At 42.6% G+C, this 22058-nt stretch overlaps 1 protein-coding gene across 4 annotated transcripts in view; it reads left to right on the top strand.

Moving 5' to 3' along the window:
- Positions 1-22058, top strand: part of LOC126248628 (plasma membrane calcium-transporting ATPase 2) — a 401953-nt gene that overhangs the window by 97488 nt on the left and 282407 nt on the right. The gene's annotated exons all lie outside the window — the stretch shown is intronic.

The raw sequence follows: 22058 nt of genomic DNA, 5'->3' as shown, positions 1-22058 counted from the left end.
TGGAGTCTAGTTCTACATTTCGTCAAATACGAAATACTAGTTGCTCTCTTAAAGGTAAATGAGTACTTCATGACACTCATCAAAATAACATTCAATTGCCCGTTATCAGTATGAGATTAATTTTCGGTGTTTAAAACAGAATTTCCGGGATGCTAGACCAATATCGACGTTCATTCTACAGCGAAAACCGTAACTTTCCCGGAGAAGTTAGTTTTTTTATACTGTCGCCACGGTAAAGCCAGCCAAGTTTTAATCAAATTAGCACGAAGCACGTCTGAACAGCTTTTGATTCTCTCTGTGCTCATAACCTAACGTGAAATGAGTTATCCTGTGACACCCTTGTATGTCTGAGTTTGTCAAGTTCATGCTTCCAAAGATTCTTGTAGTTTAAAATGACAGCGGTGACTTGTACATTTCTTTCGGAGGTGTACTTCTAAGAATCTGCCAACGAGTTGCCTGTGACAATGTCGCTGTTCTGGTAGTTTAACCAAATACTTTTTCCTTCAACCAATTACAAACAATATGGATCAGAGGGCAGCCAGATGCTAAGTTCTGTTCAATTTTTTAACTTTCTCCTGTAGAGCTTAAGTTTGTATGAATACGTGGTATCGTCTCTAGCATTTTATCCGAAGAGTAACAGGAAAATAAATATATTCAATTCTGGGAACCGAATATCAGAAGCTCAGTGTGTCCACGACTGAAATAAAATTCTCAAATTGTTTCATTCAGTGTACTAGAGGTAAACGGCGTAAACACAAACATTACTCTCCACTAGGATTAATCCAACTGATCCACTTTAATGACCGTCCGTAGTTGGAGTCCTTGGACTATTGCAACTTCTAAGTGGTGTACGTAAAAGTTATTCATAGAATTGATTTGAGTGTACATCTGTTATTTTAATAGCGTTAACAGCACTAGAGAGAACTGTGCCACTGAATTTAAAAAGTCCATTAACAAATCTTCCTTTGTACATTTGAGCGTTCCGAAATTTCTATAAACCGAATAAGTGCACAAACCCCAAATTATCGACTAATGGAAACAGTGCATCGTAAGGGTCACCCACTGTTCCCAGCACGTGACCTTTCTTAATGTAGCCAACAGTAAGAAAGTAGACTGTACGAGGCACATAATAAATATTTTTATAAATGAAGCCTAGAACTTCTAATGACTTAAGCGGTCATATAGTAGTTTCCTGTTGCTAAAGTAGTTATACTCACGTAATTGACAAAATCTTTGAAACATGTTTCAGGATATGCCCATTCTGTTGTCCAGCCATGATAATACCCCAGTTTGCAAGGCTGGAAGTTACATCTACATCTACGTGATTACTATTCACAATAAAGTGCCTGGCAGAGTTCAGAAGTAAACACCAGAAAATCCCAAGGGAATGGGACTGCTACCTTGAGAGATCACTCTGGCCTACATACTCCGTATCAATAGTCATCGGTGACTGTCTACTAAAAACTGCCCGCACATAACGTTAGATAAGTGTTCATGTTGCCATCACCAGTACTGTACTTTGTTGCTGACGACAATGAGCTGGACAGAAGTGACTGCTAAAAAAGGATGGGAGGCGGTCGTAGTGGGTCGCCAGCCACCATTGTTGTGCGGGATGTGAAAGCGGCTGCACCGCCGGCCTTGGCATACTGCGCTACACCTCGGCGGAACACGCCAGCGCTTCTGAAACCACACGGAGCCGCCGGCACAATGACGAATGCTGACGACCTGCCGTGCCACGTTGTTTCTATGTCACGGCCTTCGCGCTGGATTGAAACACTAGTCTCCTCAGACTTTCACATTTATTTCGAGTGGGCGGAATGAAGCTGCACTGTGGTGAGGACTGTTCTTTGTTGTAGTTACTTCTTCGAGAAAGACGGTTCCACGTTTCCTCGTAAAGTAGTATCACCGATGTGTAGAGCTATCAACTGTAGTCATAATTTAATAGGAATTTTTTTGATGTGAAAGAAGCTAAATCGCTTAATTTTGTTACAGTAGCTTTCCTGATCAAACAGATGTGAAAGTGGACATTCCTGCCGAGAATCGTTATCAGTTTTGCAAAAACGCCTGAAAAGACAATGTAGCATTATCGAGAGCTCGGTAACGCGTTGTTCGTAGCACCAGTTACGTGTAGAAGGGTTTGATATCCCATTTCGGTCATACTCATTTATAATTTTCGTAGTTTCTATGTGGAAATGGAATGGTGCTGTAAGGAAGACGACAGCCAGTTCATTCTGATTTCATTTGCTGAAGTACTGACTACTTTCCAAGCACAAGCATGTGGACTGGGTGTAAAAACACGAACTTCATGCACCCTTCTCAACCATGTATGTTTACGTGTAAGCTAAGAGACTTTGTCAGGGGAAGAACTGAAAATAAGTTGGCGTTGATCCTCTGCAATTATTATAATCATGTGACGTTGGAGTCCCTGCATATTTAGTTCGTGTGTTGGTGTCTGAAAATAAAACTAAACGTAATATATTACTTAAAGAATTGCTGGAGTATGCTTAGATTCATTGTATAGCTTGTGATCAGATGCTTTCTCGATAATTTCGTGTAACTGCTTTGGTCGTGGTGATTTCGACCCGCGTCACTCTGACAGAGTAGATCTGTTTTATATATATATATATATATATATATATATATATATATATATATATATATATAATACTGGCCATTAAAATTGCTACACCAAGAAGAAATGCAGATGATAAACGGGTATTCATTGGACAAATATATTACACTAGATCTGACATTTGATTACATTTTCACGAAATTTGGGAGCATAGATCCTGAGAAATCAGTACCCAGAACAACCACCTCTGGCCGTAATACCGGCCCTGATACGCCTGGGCATTGAGTCAAACAGAGCTTGGATGGCGTGTACAGGTACAGCTCCCCATGCAGCTTCAACACGATACCACAGTTCATCAAGACTAGTGACTGGTGTATTGTGACGAGCCAATTGCTCGGCTACCATTGACCAGACGTTTTTAATTGGTGAGAGATCTGGAGAATGTGCTGGCCAGGGCAGCAGAAGAACATTATCTGTATCGAGAAAGGCCCGTACATGACTGCAGCATGCGGTAGTGCATTATCCTGCTGAAATGATGGGTTTCACAAAGATCGAATGAAGGGTAAAGCCACGGTTCGTAACACATCTGAAATATAACGTCCACGGTTCAAAGTGCCGCCAATGCGAACAAGAGGTGACAGACTTGACGTTTTGCCATTCGTGCACCCAGGTTCGTCGTTGAGTACACCATCGCAGGCGCTCTTGTCTGTGATGCAGCGTCAAGGGTAACCGCAGCCATGGTCTCAGAGCTGATAGTCCATGCTGCTGCAAACGTCATCGAACTGTTGGTGCAGATGGTTGTTGTTTTGCAAACGTCCCCATCTGTTGACTCAGGGATCGAGACGTGGCTGCACATCCGTTACAGCCATGCGGATAAGATGCTTGTCATCTCGACTGCTAGTGATACGAGGCTATTGTGATCCAGCACGGCGTTCCGTATTACCGCCCTGAACCCACCGATTCCATATTCTGCTAAAAGTCATTGGATTTCGACCAACGCGAGCAGCAATGTCGCGATACGATAAACGGCAATCGCGATAGGTTACAATCCGACCTTTATCAAAGTCGGAAACGTGATGGTACGCATTCCTCCTCCTTACACGAGGCGTCACAAATACGTTTCTCCAGGCAACCCCGGTCAACTGCTGTTTGTGTATGAGAAATCGGTTGGAAACTTTCCTCATGTCAGCACGATCTACATCCATACTCCGCAAGCCACCTGACATTGTGTGGCGGAGGGTACCCTGAGTACCTCTATCGGTTCTCCCTTCTATTCCAGTCTCGTATTGTTCGTGGAAAGGAGGATTGTCGGTATGCTTCTGTGTGGGCTCTAATCTCTCTGATTTTATCCTCATGGTCTCTTCGCGAGATATACGTAGGAGGGAGCAATATACTGCTTGACTCTTCGGTGAAGGTATGTTCTCGAAACTTCAACAAAAGCCCGTACCGAGCTACTGAGCGTCTCTCCTGCAGAGTCTTCCACTGGAGTTTATCTATCATATCCGTAACGCTTTCGCGATTACTAAATGATCCTGTAACGAAGCGCGCTGCTCCCCGTTGGATCTTCTCTCTCTCTTCTATCAACCCTATCTGGCACGGATCCCACACTGCTGAGCAGTATTAAAGCAGTGGGCGAACAAGCGTACTGCAACCTACTTCCTTTGTTTTCGGATTGCATTTCCTTAGGACTCTTCCAATGAATCTGTCTGGCATCTGCTTTACCGATGATCAACTTTATATGATCATTCCATTTTAAATCACTCCTAATGCGTACTCCCAGACTATTTATGGAATTAACTGCTTCCAGTTGCTGACCTGCTATTTTGTAGCTAAATGATAAGGGATCTATCTTTCTATGTATTCGCGGCACATTTCACTTGTCTACATTGAGATTCAATTGCCATTCCCTGCACCATGCGTCAATTCGCTGCAGATCCTCCTGCATTTCAGTACAATTTTCCATTGTTACAACCTCTCGATACACCACAGCATCATCTGCAAAAAGCCTCAGTGAACTTCCGATGTCATCCACAAAGTTATTTATGTAGATTGTGAATAGCAAAGGTCCTATGACACTCCCCTGCGGCACACCTGAAATCACTCTTACTTCGGAAGACTTCTCTCCATTGAGAATGACATGCAGCGTTCTGTTATCTAGGAACTCTTCAATCCAATCACACAATTGGTGTGATAGTCCATATGCTCTTACTTTGTTAATTAAACGACTGTGGGGAACCGTATCGAACGCCTTGCGGAAGTCAAGAAACACGGCATCTACCTGTGAACCCGTGTCTATGGCCATCTGAGTCTCGTGGACGAATAGCGCGAGCTGGGTTTCACATGACCGTCTTTTTTTAAACCCATGCTGATTCCTACAGAGTAGATTTCTAGTCTCCAGAAAAGTAATTATACTCGAACATAATACGTGTTCCAAAATTCTATAACTGATCGACGTTAGAGATATAGGTCTATAGTTCTGCACATCTGTTCGACGTCCCTTCTTGAAAACGGGGATGACCTGTGCCCTTTTCCAATCCTTAGGAACGCTATGCCCTGCTAGAGACCTACGGTACACCGCTGCAAGAAGGGGGGCAAGTTCCTTCACGTACTCTGTGTAAAATCGAACTGGTATCCCATCAGGTCCAACGGCCTTTCCTCTTTTGAGCGATTTCAATTGTTTCTCTATTTAAGTGTCGCCACCGGCGCCAACCTTGTGTGTGAATGCTCTGAAAAGCTAATCACTTGCATATCACAGCATCTTCTTCCTGTCAGTTAAATTTCGCGTCTGTAGCACGTCGTCTTCGTGGTGTTGCAAATTTAATGGCCAGTAGTATATGCAGTTCTCTAGAATACTTTATAGGTAAAGCATGTGGAGCTATTTTCAGAAATTTTCATTGTATGAAGAGTAAGAAACAAGGTTGCAAATTTGAAAGTTTATATTTGTAAGTGTAACTAAATTGCAAAGCCACAAATTCATACGGCAGTTACGAAACTTTTGCTGTGCAGTTCACCAAAATCATTCTGTGACATACCAACGAGATAGCTGACTGAAGCCTACGGAGAAAATACTCTCATTTCGAAGTTACGATAAAAGCGTTTCATAATAATAGAGACCGCGAGGAAGAAACGTTTACCCTTCGAAACACATTTTGTTAAGACGGATGAAGCTGCAGTGCCACTTCACTGAACAGTCTCGCATGTGGTGCAAGTTAGCTTCATACATTCAAAACCGTGAGGTGGTAGCGAAATATCAGTCGTGATTAAGAGTAGTTATTGTTATGAATGATTGTAATTAAAGAGCAGTTACTTCGGTTGCCTGGCGCACCTTGCCTAAGTGTCAGGTCTAAGCTCTGCGTTCTCGTTTCGTTGCGTGGAAGTACTGCAGCTAGGTAAATTCATCACGTAATCTCCGTTATCAGTGAACAGTGATAACTTATCTCTGTGCTTCAGTTATATCACTGCCGGGATGTTTCAGTAGCCGCCGCAACGGTGACGTGCCCTGGTTCACATCTGTGCTTATCCTCTGCAGTGTAGTAAGCGGGTTAGATTTACAGCTTCCACTAACAACGCTGAATAATACCTGTTTATATTCAACCTTCAGTTTATGTAGGACTTGCCGTGAGCACTTAGCATCAAATTGCGTTCTCTCCCATTACTAACCGCATGCCTCTTGCCTAGTGTGTGTGGTCAATACGTCCTGTTTTGGAACAGTTATTCACCGTTCGAATTAAATGTTATCACTGTAATAGATATCGTAATATGTCCAACAAAACCACAGTGACAAAGCTTGGACTAAAACAACTCCTGTCCAGATAGTATCTTCCCGCTTCAGCACATTACAAAAAAGTCTGTTTTTAAATTAATGCTTTCTGCCTACTGTGTCTTTAGAGCAAGTCTACGCATTATCATCTCCAGCTGTTTAATACTTAATACTGGCGCCGCCTTTCAAATCATTTAGTGGGTGTAGCGGAGTGTTTCCTGATCCGTATCACTTTCGAGATCTTATTTATTGTAGCCTAAACAATAAGTTACAAAAATACTTAAACAATACCATTCTCAGCTTCAGGATGTTGTTCTTGGTATCTGATGTAAATAATGGAACTTCGGAGGAAAAAAAACACTAAAACTTTCTAAAAATCGGCATGTGGCGCAAATTAGGAATTCGGTTTCCTAATTTGTACCACCCTTCTGAACCATGTCCATGAGTTTGAAGATATGTACTAGTCTAAGGAAGTGCTCCATATTTTAGTTCTTACATCACTATTTGCAGACATTACAACATAAAAATTTCACTTTCCCCGTCCCTGTACACGTCTGGTGAAACTAAATTTGTATTTCGCACGTGTGATCAATTTATGTATTCGATCTTCGTCACACAACTCGAGATACTCCCGCTTCCCCGTGACCACAAAACTTACCTTTTACAAATGAAGGTGTAATTTGACGTGTTACCCTTTTCGAGGATCGATTTTTTTTCATAGGTTACTTTTCAGCTCAGATGCTTGAAGTTTTTCTTGGAGCTCTCATCATATGCCTCGGATTCGGTGATGTTTGCTGGGTGGACGCATTCAGCCCTCTTCTTGCTTGCCATGAATTCATCAATACGGAAATCGTGGGGCAATCCGTTTTCTTCTACATGGTCGAAAGCAAGCTTTTATACTTCAGACATGCATAAACCGATCACTATCTCTTCAAATGTAAGAATATGCACTTCCAGTTCGTTTCAGCTTCGTTGAAAACACTCTACTGCGGTCAGAACCTTCGCATTGCCTTATGAATTTATATTTTCAGCATTATCTATAACTGTTCGCTTAGCCACTTCCTCTATGCGTGCACAGTCACTCATGATCCCCATGCAGATACAGTGTTAAAGCTTGACCATATGCACTTGTCGTAGACTTCAATAACTGGTAGTCATTTCAGTATTTAAGATGAAGTTGCACTGTGGTTCCAATCCATGTTGAACATCTACATTCCTTATGGTAATAGGATGGGCTATTTCACAGTAAGATGGTATGTTAGTACAATCTCCTATTGGACGATGTGTTAAATTATTGTGGCTTGAAAAGCAAGCTGCCTTGGCTGACTTAACCTTGAAGGTAACAACACAGAAGTTCTATCCACTGTGTAATGAGCGCCAAAAGTTGATAAAACTACTTCTGTAAACTTCATCTACGATACAACATGTATTAAAGACACTATGAGAGACTTCCTTCAACAGCTACAATACAAATGTTCTTGTGTCGTTCGTAGTAATTCGTTAGCTTAAAATGCAAGAGGCACTTTAGCAGTAAGATACGCTTTTTTATTTACGCACATTCTTCTTAACGTAATCGTAAGAGTATATAACGTTGTCATTATCTGACGTAACTCAATTGGCCCTGTTCACACTGACCTTAAATATTTACCCTCTCAGCTTCGTGTGTTCAAAGAGTGGCTACCCCGAGTTTAGCATCATAAAGCAAAAGTTTTTTTTCCCTTCCAGCCAACATTCACACGTTTTCATCTTTCCTGTAAACTACTGTACTTCACAATATACTGCTCAAGCGGTCTACAAAATATTACCTCGGAAGGTGGTGCTCTGTAAGACACTGGATTCGTATTCGGGAGGACGCCGGTTCCAATCCCTGTCCGCCCATCCAGATACAGATTTTCCGTGGTTCCCTAAACCACGTAAGGCTAAAGCTGGGATGATTCCGTAGAAAAGGTCATGGCCGATTTCCACTCACACTTTCCCCGAGCTTTTCTCCGTCTATAATGACCTCGTCGTATGTATGTTAGACCATAAGTTTTCTTCATTAAAACAATATTGCTGGTATATAGCTTAAAGTCGCTGTGATACGACTGAATTCATTATAAAAATATATCGTATATTGCTGAAATTTCCGCCCCCCCCCCCCCTTCAGGCTGTCCTTCGGTGCACTTTATATTCTCACGGGGTTCCGCAATTTCCTGTTGCGCCATCGACTCGCAATCAGTAATCCATATCTCGTCCCAAAAAAAAAAAAAAAAAAAAAAAAAAAAAAAAAAAAAAAATCTTAACTGTAAACTTAGCTGGCATTCTTAATGGCGCTAAATTCTGTTGCTGTGACCACCGTACCATTCAACATTCCGATGGTCATCATGAAACAGCTGTATCGTATGATGGAACTGGATGGATATCATCGGTGAAAATGGATTTGTCGTTAGCTTAATCTAGCACTTGTCCATAGTCACCAGTACTAAGATGCGTACGTAATCGTGTGCGCGTGCTATCGTGGCCGCCCGCCTAGCTGAGTGCGCGCGCCTTTGTGCGGAAACGTTGCGAGAAAATTAGCGTGCGCAGTGGCAAGAGGAAAATTAGGCCTGCAAGAAAGAGGCTGCAATTACTGCGCAAGAATTACGCCGGCGCTCCTCGTTGCCGCCATATTGATTCAGATCTTCCGCGCCGTCTTGGCTGACACCATGGCAGTTGAAGGCAGAATAGAGCAACTGCTACAAAAAGACTTCATATTCGCCATGAACACTTTGTTCTCAGAAACCCATGCCACATTTGAGGCATCTCCCAAATCAACTTCAAAACATACATTGAAACGTGCTTAGCATTAGTTGTACCACCGCTGATGATGTACAGAATGTCATTATGGAGTGTAATGCCCCAGCACGGTAATCCGGAATGCACAGTCCTGTGTGGATTGAGGCAGTCTTCCCATTACTCTGAAAGCATCGCCTTGAGGTCAGTAGTGGTGCCTCGACCTATTGCGTCCATGCGTGTTCAAAGATCACAGGGAGCTGATAAATGTAGAAACGTGATCTTGCAGGTACTCACCAGCCCAGTTCTCTATAGTGGGACACTCTCATAAGTCATTTGGAAACAAAAAAAAAAATACTCACATAATCGTCTACAGGATTCATTTACATAACAGCCGTCACATTACCCGTAGTGCACACATTCTGCTGCATACATGCTAACAGGATACAGACCCAGATAACATTGACACCACTTATCGCGTTTTTTCAAAGTACTGGTCCCGATGCCCGTGCGTATTCGTTGAGCGATACACGGTTCGGTGCGGTAAGAACGTAAACCTTAACTCAATTGGATCCTGCCACTCACTGAATGAATGAGTTCTTAAAATTATTCCATTCTGTATTCCATAAATACCCGTGGTAGCAGTTGAGATGAGAATTAGCTTTGTAGAACTTGCACACAAAATCGTTCCCTTCAGAGTTTATTTAACCACAGTTTCCATTTGTTAGTAATGATTACAGGCGATTAGATTTTAGAGCATTAGCAACGGGTGCCTCGCGGGCCGCGATTTGTTTCAAAAAATGGTTCAAATGGCTCTGAGCACTATGGGACTTACCATCTAAGGTCATCAGTCCCTTAGAACTTAGAACTACTTAAACCTAACCAACCTAAGGACATCGCACACATCCATGCCCGAGGCAGGATTCGATCCTGCGACCGTAGCGGTCGCGCGGTTCCAGACTGAAGCGCCTAGAACCGCTCGGCCACACCGACCGGCGCGATTTGCTTCAATTCGGGCCGCGGACGATATTTCGGGTGAACATAAAAAGCCCGTGTCTGGAGAGACAATTTGTCTGCGTGGCATGTCTGGATAGGTGTGCGATTCGTATCGGTGCATTACTATTTTTATGATTGACTTCATACAATGGGTGCGCTTCTGCGTCACGTGAGGAGGCGGCCCTGCGAGCAAGTATGTGTATGAATCAGTCCCGCGGGTCACCAGAGGTTGCCCATGCCTGTTTCAGAGCAAATGTTGTCATGGAATTGAATGTAGGTATTGCCGACATTCTACCACTCAATTTTTTTCTCAACACGCTATGTAGTCTGTATGACACGCTCTTTCGCAGGCGGTTTGAGTTTGCTACGAAGATCGAACGGATCGATAGGCGCACCCCGCAGTTCTTGCGATAAAGGCAGTAAACCATGGCCAGGCCTTACGGGCTTTTGCTTTCACGTCGATTGATTTTCACCGCAGAGTTATTCGCTACATCTCGATTTAGGTTTTTCCCTATTCAGGTCACGCGATGAACCAATGAAATGTAAAACTAGCAGTGCCACATGCAGCCAGATGGCAGTTACTCTGTGCTTTGTCAAACAAATTAAGGATGTAAGTTAACACACACTCCTGCACAGTTAACATTTCAAATGTGTTCCTAAAATCTTAGTAAAGTGCACCGTATGTGATGTTTCCCATATGATTGACTACAAAGAATATTCCCAGTATCGCTTCATTTCATTATCAGAGCGCATATACAAGAAACATAAATATTGGTAGAAATGCAGCATCTTTACATCTGAAATACTTTGACTTGTTTACAAAATGTGCTGTAGAACGAAAGGTGTATGTATGTACATAAACATGGTGACTCTCACTGTGCTTCAAAAACCATGTATGCACCACTGGAAACAGGAAGTTATTTTTCGATTTGTATTAGTTTCGTAAACTTACACTCACAATGTGCCCGTTTTGTAATGTGCCATTGTAACCTTACCAGGACCAGAATTAATCTAAATCTGGAAAAATAATCTATGTAGGCTGTCAAAGCATCTGAAGATGAGCCCCCAGGGCTCGAAATGGATCGTGAATTCAAATAATACGATTATGACTGAAGGCGATATGTCTTCATTTTACGGAAGTAATACAATCACGAAAGAAACATCGACAGAAATGGATAAAATTACATTAATAATTACCGACCAGTTTCATTGCTTGTTTCGTTCTCAAACGTATTTGAAAAGGCTATGTATGCCAGAACGATAACATGGCTGTTACGAAAGGAGTTAATTCTCAGATTCGATTTACAAAGGAGCTCTGCGCGGAAAATGCCATTTCTTACGAAGTGAATCATACTTTACTCACGTTAAGTGAAAGAGACTGCAGACAGTTCTTTTTTACTTTTTAGGAGCGTTTAATTTTGATTCCTACAGTAGTCTCAAACTCACGACGTTAAAGATGGTATTGATAAAGAATCTTGCGTGCCGTATGAACGTTAGACAGTGCAAGTCATGAATCAGCTTCTTCAGAGGACGGATTTAATATTTACTGGGATTGACAGTGTGTCCCATCTTGTTGCGTATGAATGTTAGACTTCCGTATATCGAGGAAGCTGAAGTATTACTTTATTTTCAGCAAAATGTTACTAGACTGATAAAACACGGTACCAGCTACTCTGTACTGGACAGGATCTGACCACCCCACTGAAAATATATTTGTTTCCTAATTCTTAATTGTTCATGTTAATAAAAACTTAAAGCACAAGTCACTGGTTGGATATCATCTTAAACTTATAAATTCTTTTAAATGGCTCTGAGCACTATGGGACTCAACATGTGTGGTCGTAAGTCCCCTAGAACTTAGAACTACTTAAACCTAACTAACCTAAGGACATCACACACATCCATGCCCGAGGCAGGATTCGAACCTGCGACCGTAGCAGTCGCGCGGTTCCTGACTGAGCGCCTAGAACCGCTAGACCACCGCGGCCGGCATATAAATTCTTTTGTATGGCTAGATATCAAAACAACAAAAATTGCGTATTTTCCCACTCCTACGGATCACAGTGGGGACCAACTCTTAACACACGAAGAAAGTATTCGTTGTGCAGATGTTCACTCTGGAGCGTGTTGTAAGCAACTGTTCATAGGTGGACATGCTATCAGCCTCACACTAAATTTCATCTCTTGTAATGTTCGCTGCTAACAATAAATCAGTTTGGTAGAAGTAACATCAATAACACCTGCGTGCGTTAGGTTTAATGTAACGAAATTAAGGCCAATGTAAAAGCTAGCTGTGGAAATGGCACCATGTGAAAGATAACATGTTAGTTGTAAAACAACTGACGTCTTCCACATCATAGAAAAAAGACCGCAGCTGAGGTTTGTGGATCATAGGAATAAACACAGCTTTCGCATTTATGTTGCGGTTTTGGTAATTTATTCGTTCGTACTTCAGTCATGTAAGGCTACTGAATTGCCATTCATCCATAAACTGCTACCACTTGGTATGTCTAAACAGTGCTTGCTTGTGCACATTTGACGGACTTCAATTCGCATAGCAAGCCGAACGTCAGTGTCCCGAAAATTGTAAGTTCATGTACTTATTTTAAATATACAGGAATTGACAGAAATATGGAAACACAAGCGAGAAATGCACGCTTGAACATCACTGCAGATGCTGGCGAAGCCTACAGGTTGCGCTGTTGTAAAGAGTATGCGACGACGAACGGCGCCTGTGCAGCGTCCTCAAAACGTTTAGTTTCAATCTTAGTCATAACAGTGTTCTGTGTCGCCGTGAATTACATCAGTGCTCTTTGCATCAGAACACGGGCAGATTGTTGGTGCTCATATGGTGGATGCTTCGGTAACAGAGGTAGTCGGAGTGTTCGGATTATAAGAGGCACAGTATCGAAGATACACCGCATACAGGGTAAGGGCGAAAACACCATCCGCTAAACCGTAGTGACAGTCATTCAAGAAGACTGACCAGCAGTAACGGGCGACAGCTGCAAAAGTCACTGGAGAACTAAATGTCGTGCTGGTGAACAGTCACCATCAAAACAGCGCGAACGGAGATAATACGCAGTGAATTGCAGGGCGAGGTGGAATTCCAGTAATGCAGTGCCCACAACAGGAAATTGTGGCGCCGACGTCATAAATCCCGGACTACGGAGCAATGAAATACAGTAATTTGGTCAGATAGGTCTTGTTTCTCAGTTTTAAACTGCTGGCCGACTTTTACTTCCCAATAGTGAAACGTGGCCGGGGTTCGGTGACGATTTGGGCAGCCATATGCTGGTATTCCATGGCCCCATCGTTACTCTGCGGCGTTGCATTATTGCCAAGAGTTGCGTGACCCTTTTGGCTAACCAGATCCGTCCAATAATAAATGTTCGGACAGTTCGCATCGCCCATGACTGGTTTCGTGAGCACGAGGATGAATTGTCGCATCTGTCCTGGCCAGCAGTCACTAAATCTCAATGTTGTTGAGCGTTTGTGGTACACTTTAAAGAGAAGTGTACGTGATTGCTATCGACGTCGACCATCATTATCCGAAACTGCCAGTCTTTTGCAGGAAGAATGGTGGATTCCCTTAACCATACAGCACTTCTGTTTATCCATTCCGAGACAACCGAAAGCTGTTTCGAATGTCAACGGGTTTGCTACACCGTATTAGGCAGGGAAATGCGTTCTGTTTTTACTGTTCCCATATTTTTGTCCAACCAAGATATTGGAAGACAGTGTGCGGTGCAAGTAGATAAAATCGAACGGCCCTGCTGATTTTACAGATTTTCTGGGTGTGCCGAAGTGAAACGCATGAAAAGGGCAAAAATTAAGATTAGAATTTCTACGTTGTATGAAATATTAGTTTTAGCTGTCCGTTGCATAAGTATTAAAAAGCTGACCATCAAACTCATTAGCCCGAAGCACATTCTTGCGTCTGGATAATATCCTGTGAACCGAAGTGTCCTCCGTGCATCAGTTCGCAGTTTCGGTTACTTGTATGTGTAGTGCCAGTACACGTTAAGAAATGTATTTTCCTGTTAGTACAGTAGAGCTTCGCGTATTGATCACGACTATAATCACGTCCTAAGAATTTCTCTAAATAGGAGAGTAATAGTATGAGAATTTTTTTCAACAGGACCTCATCGAATGCCTATTACACTTGGATAAGACGTTGCTAGCTTTTCTGATGGAAATCCATATGATGTAAAATTTCAAATCTGAATCAGTAACAGATAGCTGCATATTTACGTAGTCCACGTCTTAAGACTTCTGTAGTTGCTGTTTGTTTTGTATATAACAAACGACGAGCCGTCTTTTGCAGCTGAATTTTCAGGTCCAGAAGACTAGCAATAATTATTTAAAAGATTAACATAACAAAACTGGAAGTTTAGGAATGGCTGCGAATATAAATGTTGTTTTTGCACTGTAAGATGAACCTTGATTCTTGAATGCAGAACAGATTTAGATATTAACGTGAAGCTTGTTTTTTAGAATGGGAATAATACTTGGTGCCCTTACTTTCCTCATTCAGTAGTGAGATTGGCAACCGGTATCAGCTGGAACATAGATCCTTCGCAAACGTTCATTTCTCCGCCCATTTTAGAAACTAAGGCCCCCTAGTGTAGTACTCAGCTAAGCTGACAAGACGCATTGTTTCAGTTCATCAGTAGTGTAGCAGCTTGACGTCAGCGCGAACTGCAGTGACCCAATTAAAACGGATTTCCTTCTCAGATTGCGACAGCCCCGCCAGTTGCGCGTTTAGATGCCGTCCCTGCTGTCGGTATATGCGTCGTACTATACGAGTCCGGAAGCCTGAATTGATACCAATTCACCTGTGATACTGTCGGAGCCACGCAGAAGTAACGAATAATGTTATTTACGACGAGAAATCTGTGAAATACGTAAATTAGTCTGCCAGGAAACGCAATCAGATTTGTTAGCAATTTTCTGCTGCAGTACGTAAAGCAGTCGCAGCGCAACTGGCAGTGACTACGAAACTGCTGGTTGAGATGCAAACGCAAACGATTCATCATTGATTCTTTGGTATAGAATAGACGGGTCGAAACTGTATGTTACGTAATTCAGTATCACTTCGTTCATATACAGACAGAAAGCTTATACAGGAAACGTTAAGTCCGTACCTGAGGTCGTTAATCCAAGGTAGTGCTGCAGGTTTACATTGATGTACTCCCATGTGAGAATGGGATAATTTCGGTGGTGGTCTGTCCGTCGGATGGGGGTGTTCAACTTGGCGACCCGTTGTGGGTCATTAGAGAACTATGGTTTAGATGTAGTCTTATCTACATTCTCATAACCTCAAAGCTGCTCAGGGCGCACTCATTTGTGCTGTACATCGTTATGGCGCAACACATTTCAAGAAAATTTAAACTCGAATGTAGAAAGGTTCTCCAACAAGACGACTGACATGACGCCTCGGAGTCTCCCAACTATGCCATACTTCGCTGTAGCTATCATTTACGTTGATGTGGGAGGTAGGGTATATATGGCCTCTGACGTACTTGATACCATCTTGAAACATCTAAGGCTGTTTCATTTGTAGCGCCACTCAAGGGCAGCAGGGAGAACAGTCTTCTAAAAGTGTGATGCAGCAGCAACATACACTACTGACCATTACAATTGCTACACCACGAAGATGACGTGCTACAGACGCGAAATTCAACCGATAGGAAGAAGATGCTGTGATATGCAAATGAATAGCTTTTCAGAGCATTCACACAAGGTTGGCGCCTGTGGCGACACCTACAACGTGCTGACATGAGGAAAGTTTCCAACTGATTTCTCATACACAAACAGCAGTTGACCGGCGTTGCCTGGTGAAACGTTGTTGTGATGCCTCGTGTAAAGAGGAGAAATGCCTACCATCACGTTTGCTACTTCAATAGAGGTCGGATTGAAGCCTATCGCGATTCCAGTTCATTGTATCGCGACATTGCTGCTCGCGTTGGTCGATATCCAATGACTGTTAGCAGAATATGGAATCGGTGGGTTCAGGAGGGTAATACGGAACGCCGTGCTGGATCCCAACGGCCTCGTATCACTAGCAGTCGAGATGACAGGCATCTTATCCGCACGGCTGTAACGGATCGTGCAACCACGTCTCGATCCCTGAGTCAACAGATGGGGACATTTGCAAGACGACAACCATCTCCACGAACAGTTCGACGACGTTTGCAGCAGCATGGACTATCAGCTCGGAGACCATGGCTGCGGTTACCCTTCATGCTGCATCACAGACAGGAGCGCCTGCGATGGTGTACTCAGCGACGAATCTGGGTGCAAGAATGGCAAAACGTCACTTTTTCGGATGAATCCAGGTTCTGTTTACAGCATCATGATGGTCGCATCCTTGTTTAGCGACATCGTGGTGAACGCACATTGGAAGCCTGTATACGTCATTGCCATACTGGCGTTTCACCCGGCGTGATGGGATGGGGTGCCATTGGTTACACGTCTCGGTCACCTCTTGTTCTCACTGACGGCAGTTTGAACCGTGGACGTTACATTTCAGATGTGCTACGACCCGTGGCTGTACCCTTCATTCGATCACTGCGAAACCCTACATTTCAGCAGGATAATGCACGACCGCATGTTTCAGGTCCTGCACGGGCCTTTCTGGATACAGAAAATGTTAGACTGCTGCCCTGGCCAGAACATTCTCCAGATCTCTCACCAATTGAAAACGACTGGTCAGTGGTGGCCGAGCAACTGGCTCGTCACAATACGCCAGTCACTACTCTTGATGAACTGGCATCATGTTGAAGCTACATGGGCAGCTGTACCTGGACACGCCATCCAAGCTCTGTTTGACTCAATGACCAGGCGTATCAAGGCCGTTATTACGGCCAGAGGTGGTTGTTCTGAGTACTGATTTCTCAGGATCTATGCACCGAAACTGCGTGAAAATGTAATCACATGTCAGTTCTAGTATAATATATTTGTCCAATGAATACCCGTTTATCATCTGCATTTTCTCTTGGTGTAGCAATTTTAATGACCAGTTGTGTACGTCTCGGTGGTCTTGCATCGAACAATATGACCCTGAAAATTCCTATTTCCGACGTATTAAAACTGATATAAAAGCTGTTACGGTTTTTAAACAACCTCTACGTTAGCGTGTGTTGCTATCATTGTTAACCATAGACATGCTAATGTACGATTGAAAGCTGTTGGAGACAAACTGAGATTTGTTTTCTCGCAGTTCTAAATTCTGTTTTCACATACCTCGTTTTTGCTGTTCTTCGAAGAGACAAGCACGTGGGACATACTAGCATATACGCTTTATCATACTAAATACCTAGGAAAGCCCATGGAACATCAGTACCCAGATCTGAGCCTAAATTTCCCCATTACGTCCATGGTTTTGCGTTCGGGACCCCAATAGTCAGAATGATTGACGAATTGCGTAAAAATAGCACGGAAACATTGTGGCATGCGACGTATCCTAATGTAAATTTAGTTTAAAGTTAAAACTTAATGCGTTTACGCTTGTATAAGCCCTTCTCCTGTGTGACAATCTCGAGCAGAATAAACCCGTCTGCTGCGGACCGTTTAAGTTGCTTGTAATTTATTAATCTCCGTAGACACTGATTTTCTGAGTTACCAATGTAATAAAGATGAGAAACGTCTCGTAACGCGCTCCGTTTATTCGCACGTTGGTCAATTTCCTTAGTAATCGTATGTTATTGCAATAAAAAGTCTTAGCCATCTCCCACCTCGCTTCGCCCCCTTCCACCCCAGTTTCATCTGCCTCACCAGCTGCAAATCACTACAACTGCCGATAAATAATTGTCGATTTCAATGATTACATCTAATCGACACGTCTACTTGAGCACAGTGCGTTATGCGTTGAGAGACGTTCGATAGTCAGCCCAAAGTACTGATGTTCCATGGGCTTTCCTAGGTATTTAGTTTTCTCATGATAGCTTCCCGGAGAAACGGAGTTATCTATAGATTTGGTGTCAGAAGCTTGTTATTGAGACATCTGAATATAAGCAGATACTTAGTTATACATACAATACGTCCAATGCAATGTTGTTATTTAGCAAATATTAAGGTAAAATTGTGGCTACACTGTGTTCTTGTATTTCCTTCATTCAGAAACAGGATGTATTTGTATCTTACATTTGGAAGTAGACAAAGATGTAATTATTTCTGGTACACTATTAACTACTTACTGCCCTTTAGGAAAGAAGTGAGGTTTGGCAACGCGTAGTATCGTGGTTTGTTTGCCAGTCTGGCTTATTGTGGATTCCAGGCCTTTCGCTACAAAAGGCTCCTAATGACATTCTGCAGTCACAGAAGTGAGGATGCACTAGTTTACTGCTCGTTATCAGATCTGTACAGATGATCTCGGCTAGAAATTTAACAACGTAAGAAATGTAGTTCCTGTCAAAAATTAATGGCTGGATTTTTTATGGTTTACGAAAAATTTGAATAGCAAGTTTGCAATAAGCGTGTCTTGATATGTACAATCTCCCGGCAAACTCGTAGAATTCCTAACTAAACCTTAGTTTGCTTTTTGGAAATTTGTTTATGCAAATATGTAATTTAACCTGTTATTTCGAACTCTGATGACACAGGATGGTCTAAAACGTCAGTTCGTTGTGCCGCATCGCGAAAGGGCAGGAGCTTTCTTCTGCTTTTAGTGTAGTATAATCAGTATAGAATAACCAGCCTGTCAGTCTAGAGCAACTGGTGGGAACTACTGAACCCAAATCTGACAGGCCAGCAGGAACTCCAGCTATTTTCGCTCCTGATACAGTTCATTTTCAGGACTTGGTCTCATCTTCTCCACTAAAGTTTCGTATCTAACAACAACTTTTCCATAGTTAAAACTCCACTGACATTTCTGAGGTCACATAAATGATAAGCAATAGGAAAAATTATTTATAGCATGTACAAAAAGTTACCTTTCTCCGAGCTTCAGGTTGCACACTAGATGAGTATGGAAGCGGCACTTCCGAGGTCGGGCGGACTATGAATTTTATGTCCTGTTCTCCTCTGAGGCATTGTAATTATGACTCCACCTACATCGCATTCGATAATTGTGTAAAAGATAAGGCTGTTTCTGGATGGTAACTTCTGCTCATAATTCACTGCACGGATAATCTTTACTTCTATGTAGACGAAAAATCTTTGTTCAATATTGACTTTTTTAATTTAATTAGACGTGATTATTGTGTTTCATACACTTCATCAGTTTTATTGGCATTTACAGGTCAATAAACAATAAAAGTGCGAGACGAGAGATTCATAAGCTTCAGCCGCAGTACACGTACGATGAACATCGTGGTATTAGAAGCGAATAAAATAGAGCTAAAATATTTTCTAATTTTTAAATGGTTGTTAGTATAACGGCAGATACTAGCTGCAGTCACTACATCGCTCTAATTTTAGGTTCCTTGTCATATAAGAGTAGGCAGCAAAATCCTCAAGGACTTCATTTCCATTGTTTACGGCTGTTGTCTGCGCAACTGCTGTTGGGTGACGCAAACGAAGCAGCTTCACCTCGGGCAATTCTAGGATTGCTTCTTCGTGACAGAAATATCCGTCCTCCACATCAGCTAGTGGTGTGTGTTTAACGTCGGCGCAGTCAAGTTGATTTTTACTTTGAGAACAAAATGCGGAATACATTTTCCACTGAAAGTGAGGACATATGTCTTAGTTGTGTCTATTTTCACATTAAGATATGCAACAAATGTAGCAATCTCAAGTGATCTTATTTTTCATCCTGCTTCTGTAAGAAATATTTTGGCTTTCGTCTGTAGTTGTTTTTGAAACGTTCACGTGGCCGCGGTAGTTTAAATAGACCATCAGAAGTTTCAGAATGCGTCGCAAGTTAACATTCCACCGTCAAGGGCTTATAACTTCAGTAGACTTTGACGCTAAGCCGTACTCCCTCGCCTTAAGTTAATTAATTAATCGTCAGAACAGGTAACGTATAAAGGAAGACATTACCTTATGATTCAGCCTCCTCCTCCTTTCTCATCCTCGTTACGATATTTTAGAGATTGTCTTCTTCAGCTCGTGCAATAATTCTTCCGTCGCTCCATTTGGAAGTGATGCACGAAGCGGAATGACTAGCCGTGGTACAGAATGCTGTCCGAAATTCAGTGGCTTGAGGAGTATCTGGGGATGATGGACTTTCCCTAAGCTCACGATCTGTTCTTCTTAGTGTCTGGAAACCATCTAGGAAGCCAACTTCGCATACGGACTAGGCATAATCTGACAGCCCGATCATTCAGATATATCTTCCATTCATTACGTGTAGAAGTGAGCATAAACCAATTTCAGATATTGATTACCAGGATTTTAGTGTACCCTTACATTAAACATAGCGTTAAATCGATCTAATACTATTGTTAGGTGCCTTTATTCTACTGGATCTTCGTCAAACATAAAATTAAAATGTTTCTTAAACTAAACACTTGTCTGGGAAAATTTGTTTTATGACAGTATGGTATTCCGGCGAGCGAAACTTACTAGTTTCAAAGTGGCTTTTCCTGTGCCCAACTTCTGTATCGACCTATGTTCTTCTCATAAGTTTAGTGCAGCCCGTGTCACTAATATGGTGTATAATTCCTGGTGTTACTTTGCCGAAGCTAGTCTGTCAAGAGAAAGTTCATTGTTGTTATCCGTTTCCGTATTGCGTGTGTTAGAGGTTGACACTTGCTATCTGTCTCTGCTTCGCCCGTATCTGATGTTTTGCGAAGCCCATGGAGTACTAAAACGTGTTCGTAACGGTCGTTGGACAGCGTGTCAACTTGTCGACTGGCAACTATTCGTCTGTTACACAGTGAATTAGAACAAAACTAATGAATTCTTCCTATAGCTGTGCCATTAATTTTATCTATGTATCATCGTATTCTATGCTGCAGTTTAAACTAATAGTTACACGTATTCAATTTGTGTCGCTGATTGTGGGATTTACTGGGTGGTGGTGGTGGTGGTGGTGGTGGTGGTGGTGGTGGTGGTGGTGGTGGTGGTGGTGGTGATTCGTGCAGTATTTGCAGCACGTCGTTGCGTAACTACCTAGATTTCTCAGAGACAAAGATCTCATCTCGTTAACTGCCTTGGTTTCAAACTGTTGAACACTTAATATGCGATTACGTCACGGATCAGGGAGCGAGGGTAAGTAGTGGTTAAGATACTGTGCTGCCATTCCATTACAACCGGTTTCCAAATCACCAACCTACTATCAATGAGTGCAAACCATTAATGGCGAATGATGTGGACTCAATTCACAACGGTTTTTCTTCAACAATAAAGAAAATGCTCCGTCCCTTATTGTTGATGTCGGCGGATTATCACTTTAAAGTTTCGTTTCTTTTCATAGAATTATGTTTACCGTGAGGCTTCCGGCCTGAATTAATTTTTGTATTAGTAATTTCAGCAGTATACACCCGCATTGAAATGTCTCCATTTGCAGCTTCGCCCCTGAAACTGTTCGCATTTTTTCCTGCCTTACTTGCTTGTTGGGGAAATGGGGCTTCGATGCAGCCACCGCGGAGTAGTAGCTCTACTGCTGGACCTCCTGGATGTAAGTAACATAAGAGTCCAGCGACAGGTGAACTGTGACGCAGCGTTAGTAAAAATGCACGTCTTGCAGCGATTTGCTTCATTGGCTGTGTGCCCACTCATTTCCGACCTGCTGCGCAAGTGCTGAAGCAGCGTTGTTCCCGCTACCTTAGCGTCAGCGAATTATCTGTTGTACTTGGGAAAGCTGAAAACTGATGACCGTAGTGACGTATGTGAGAGGGGGCAGTGACAGCGTTGTGGCTGCTAGTCGCAGAAAGGTCGCTGCCTGCATATTGATTCTGGTTGCCTAATAGTCGTTTTGGCGCAGAGAGAGTTTCAGTGGGTACAATCTCCGCCACTTACCGTCTGGTTACCAGCCAATGCCTTGCAAACATTTGATATATTTCAGGGAAAAATACAGCGTCCTATAGGTTC

Source organism: Schistocerca nitens, chromosome 3 (assembly GCF_023898315.1).
Source record: "Schistocerca nitens isolate TAMUIC-IGC-003100 chromosome 3, iqSchNite1.1, whole genome shotgun sequence".
In the NCBI taxonomy this organism is placed as follows: domain Eukaryota; kingdom Metazoa; phylum Arthropoda; class Insecta; order Orthoptera; family Acrididae; genus Schistocerca; species Schistocerca nitens.
This window is presented reverse-complemented; position numbering and strand designations above follow the sequence as displayed.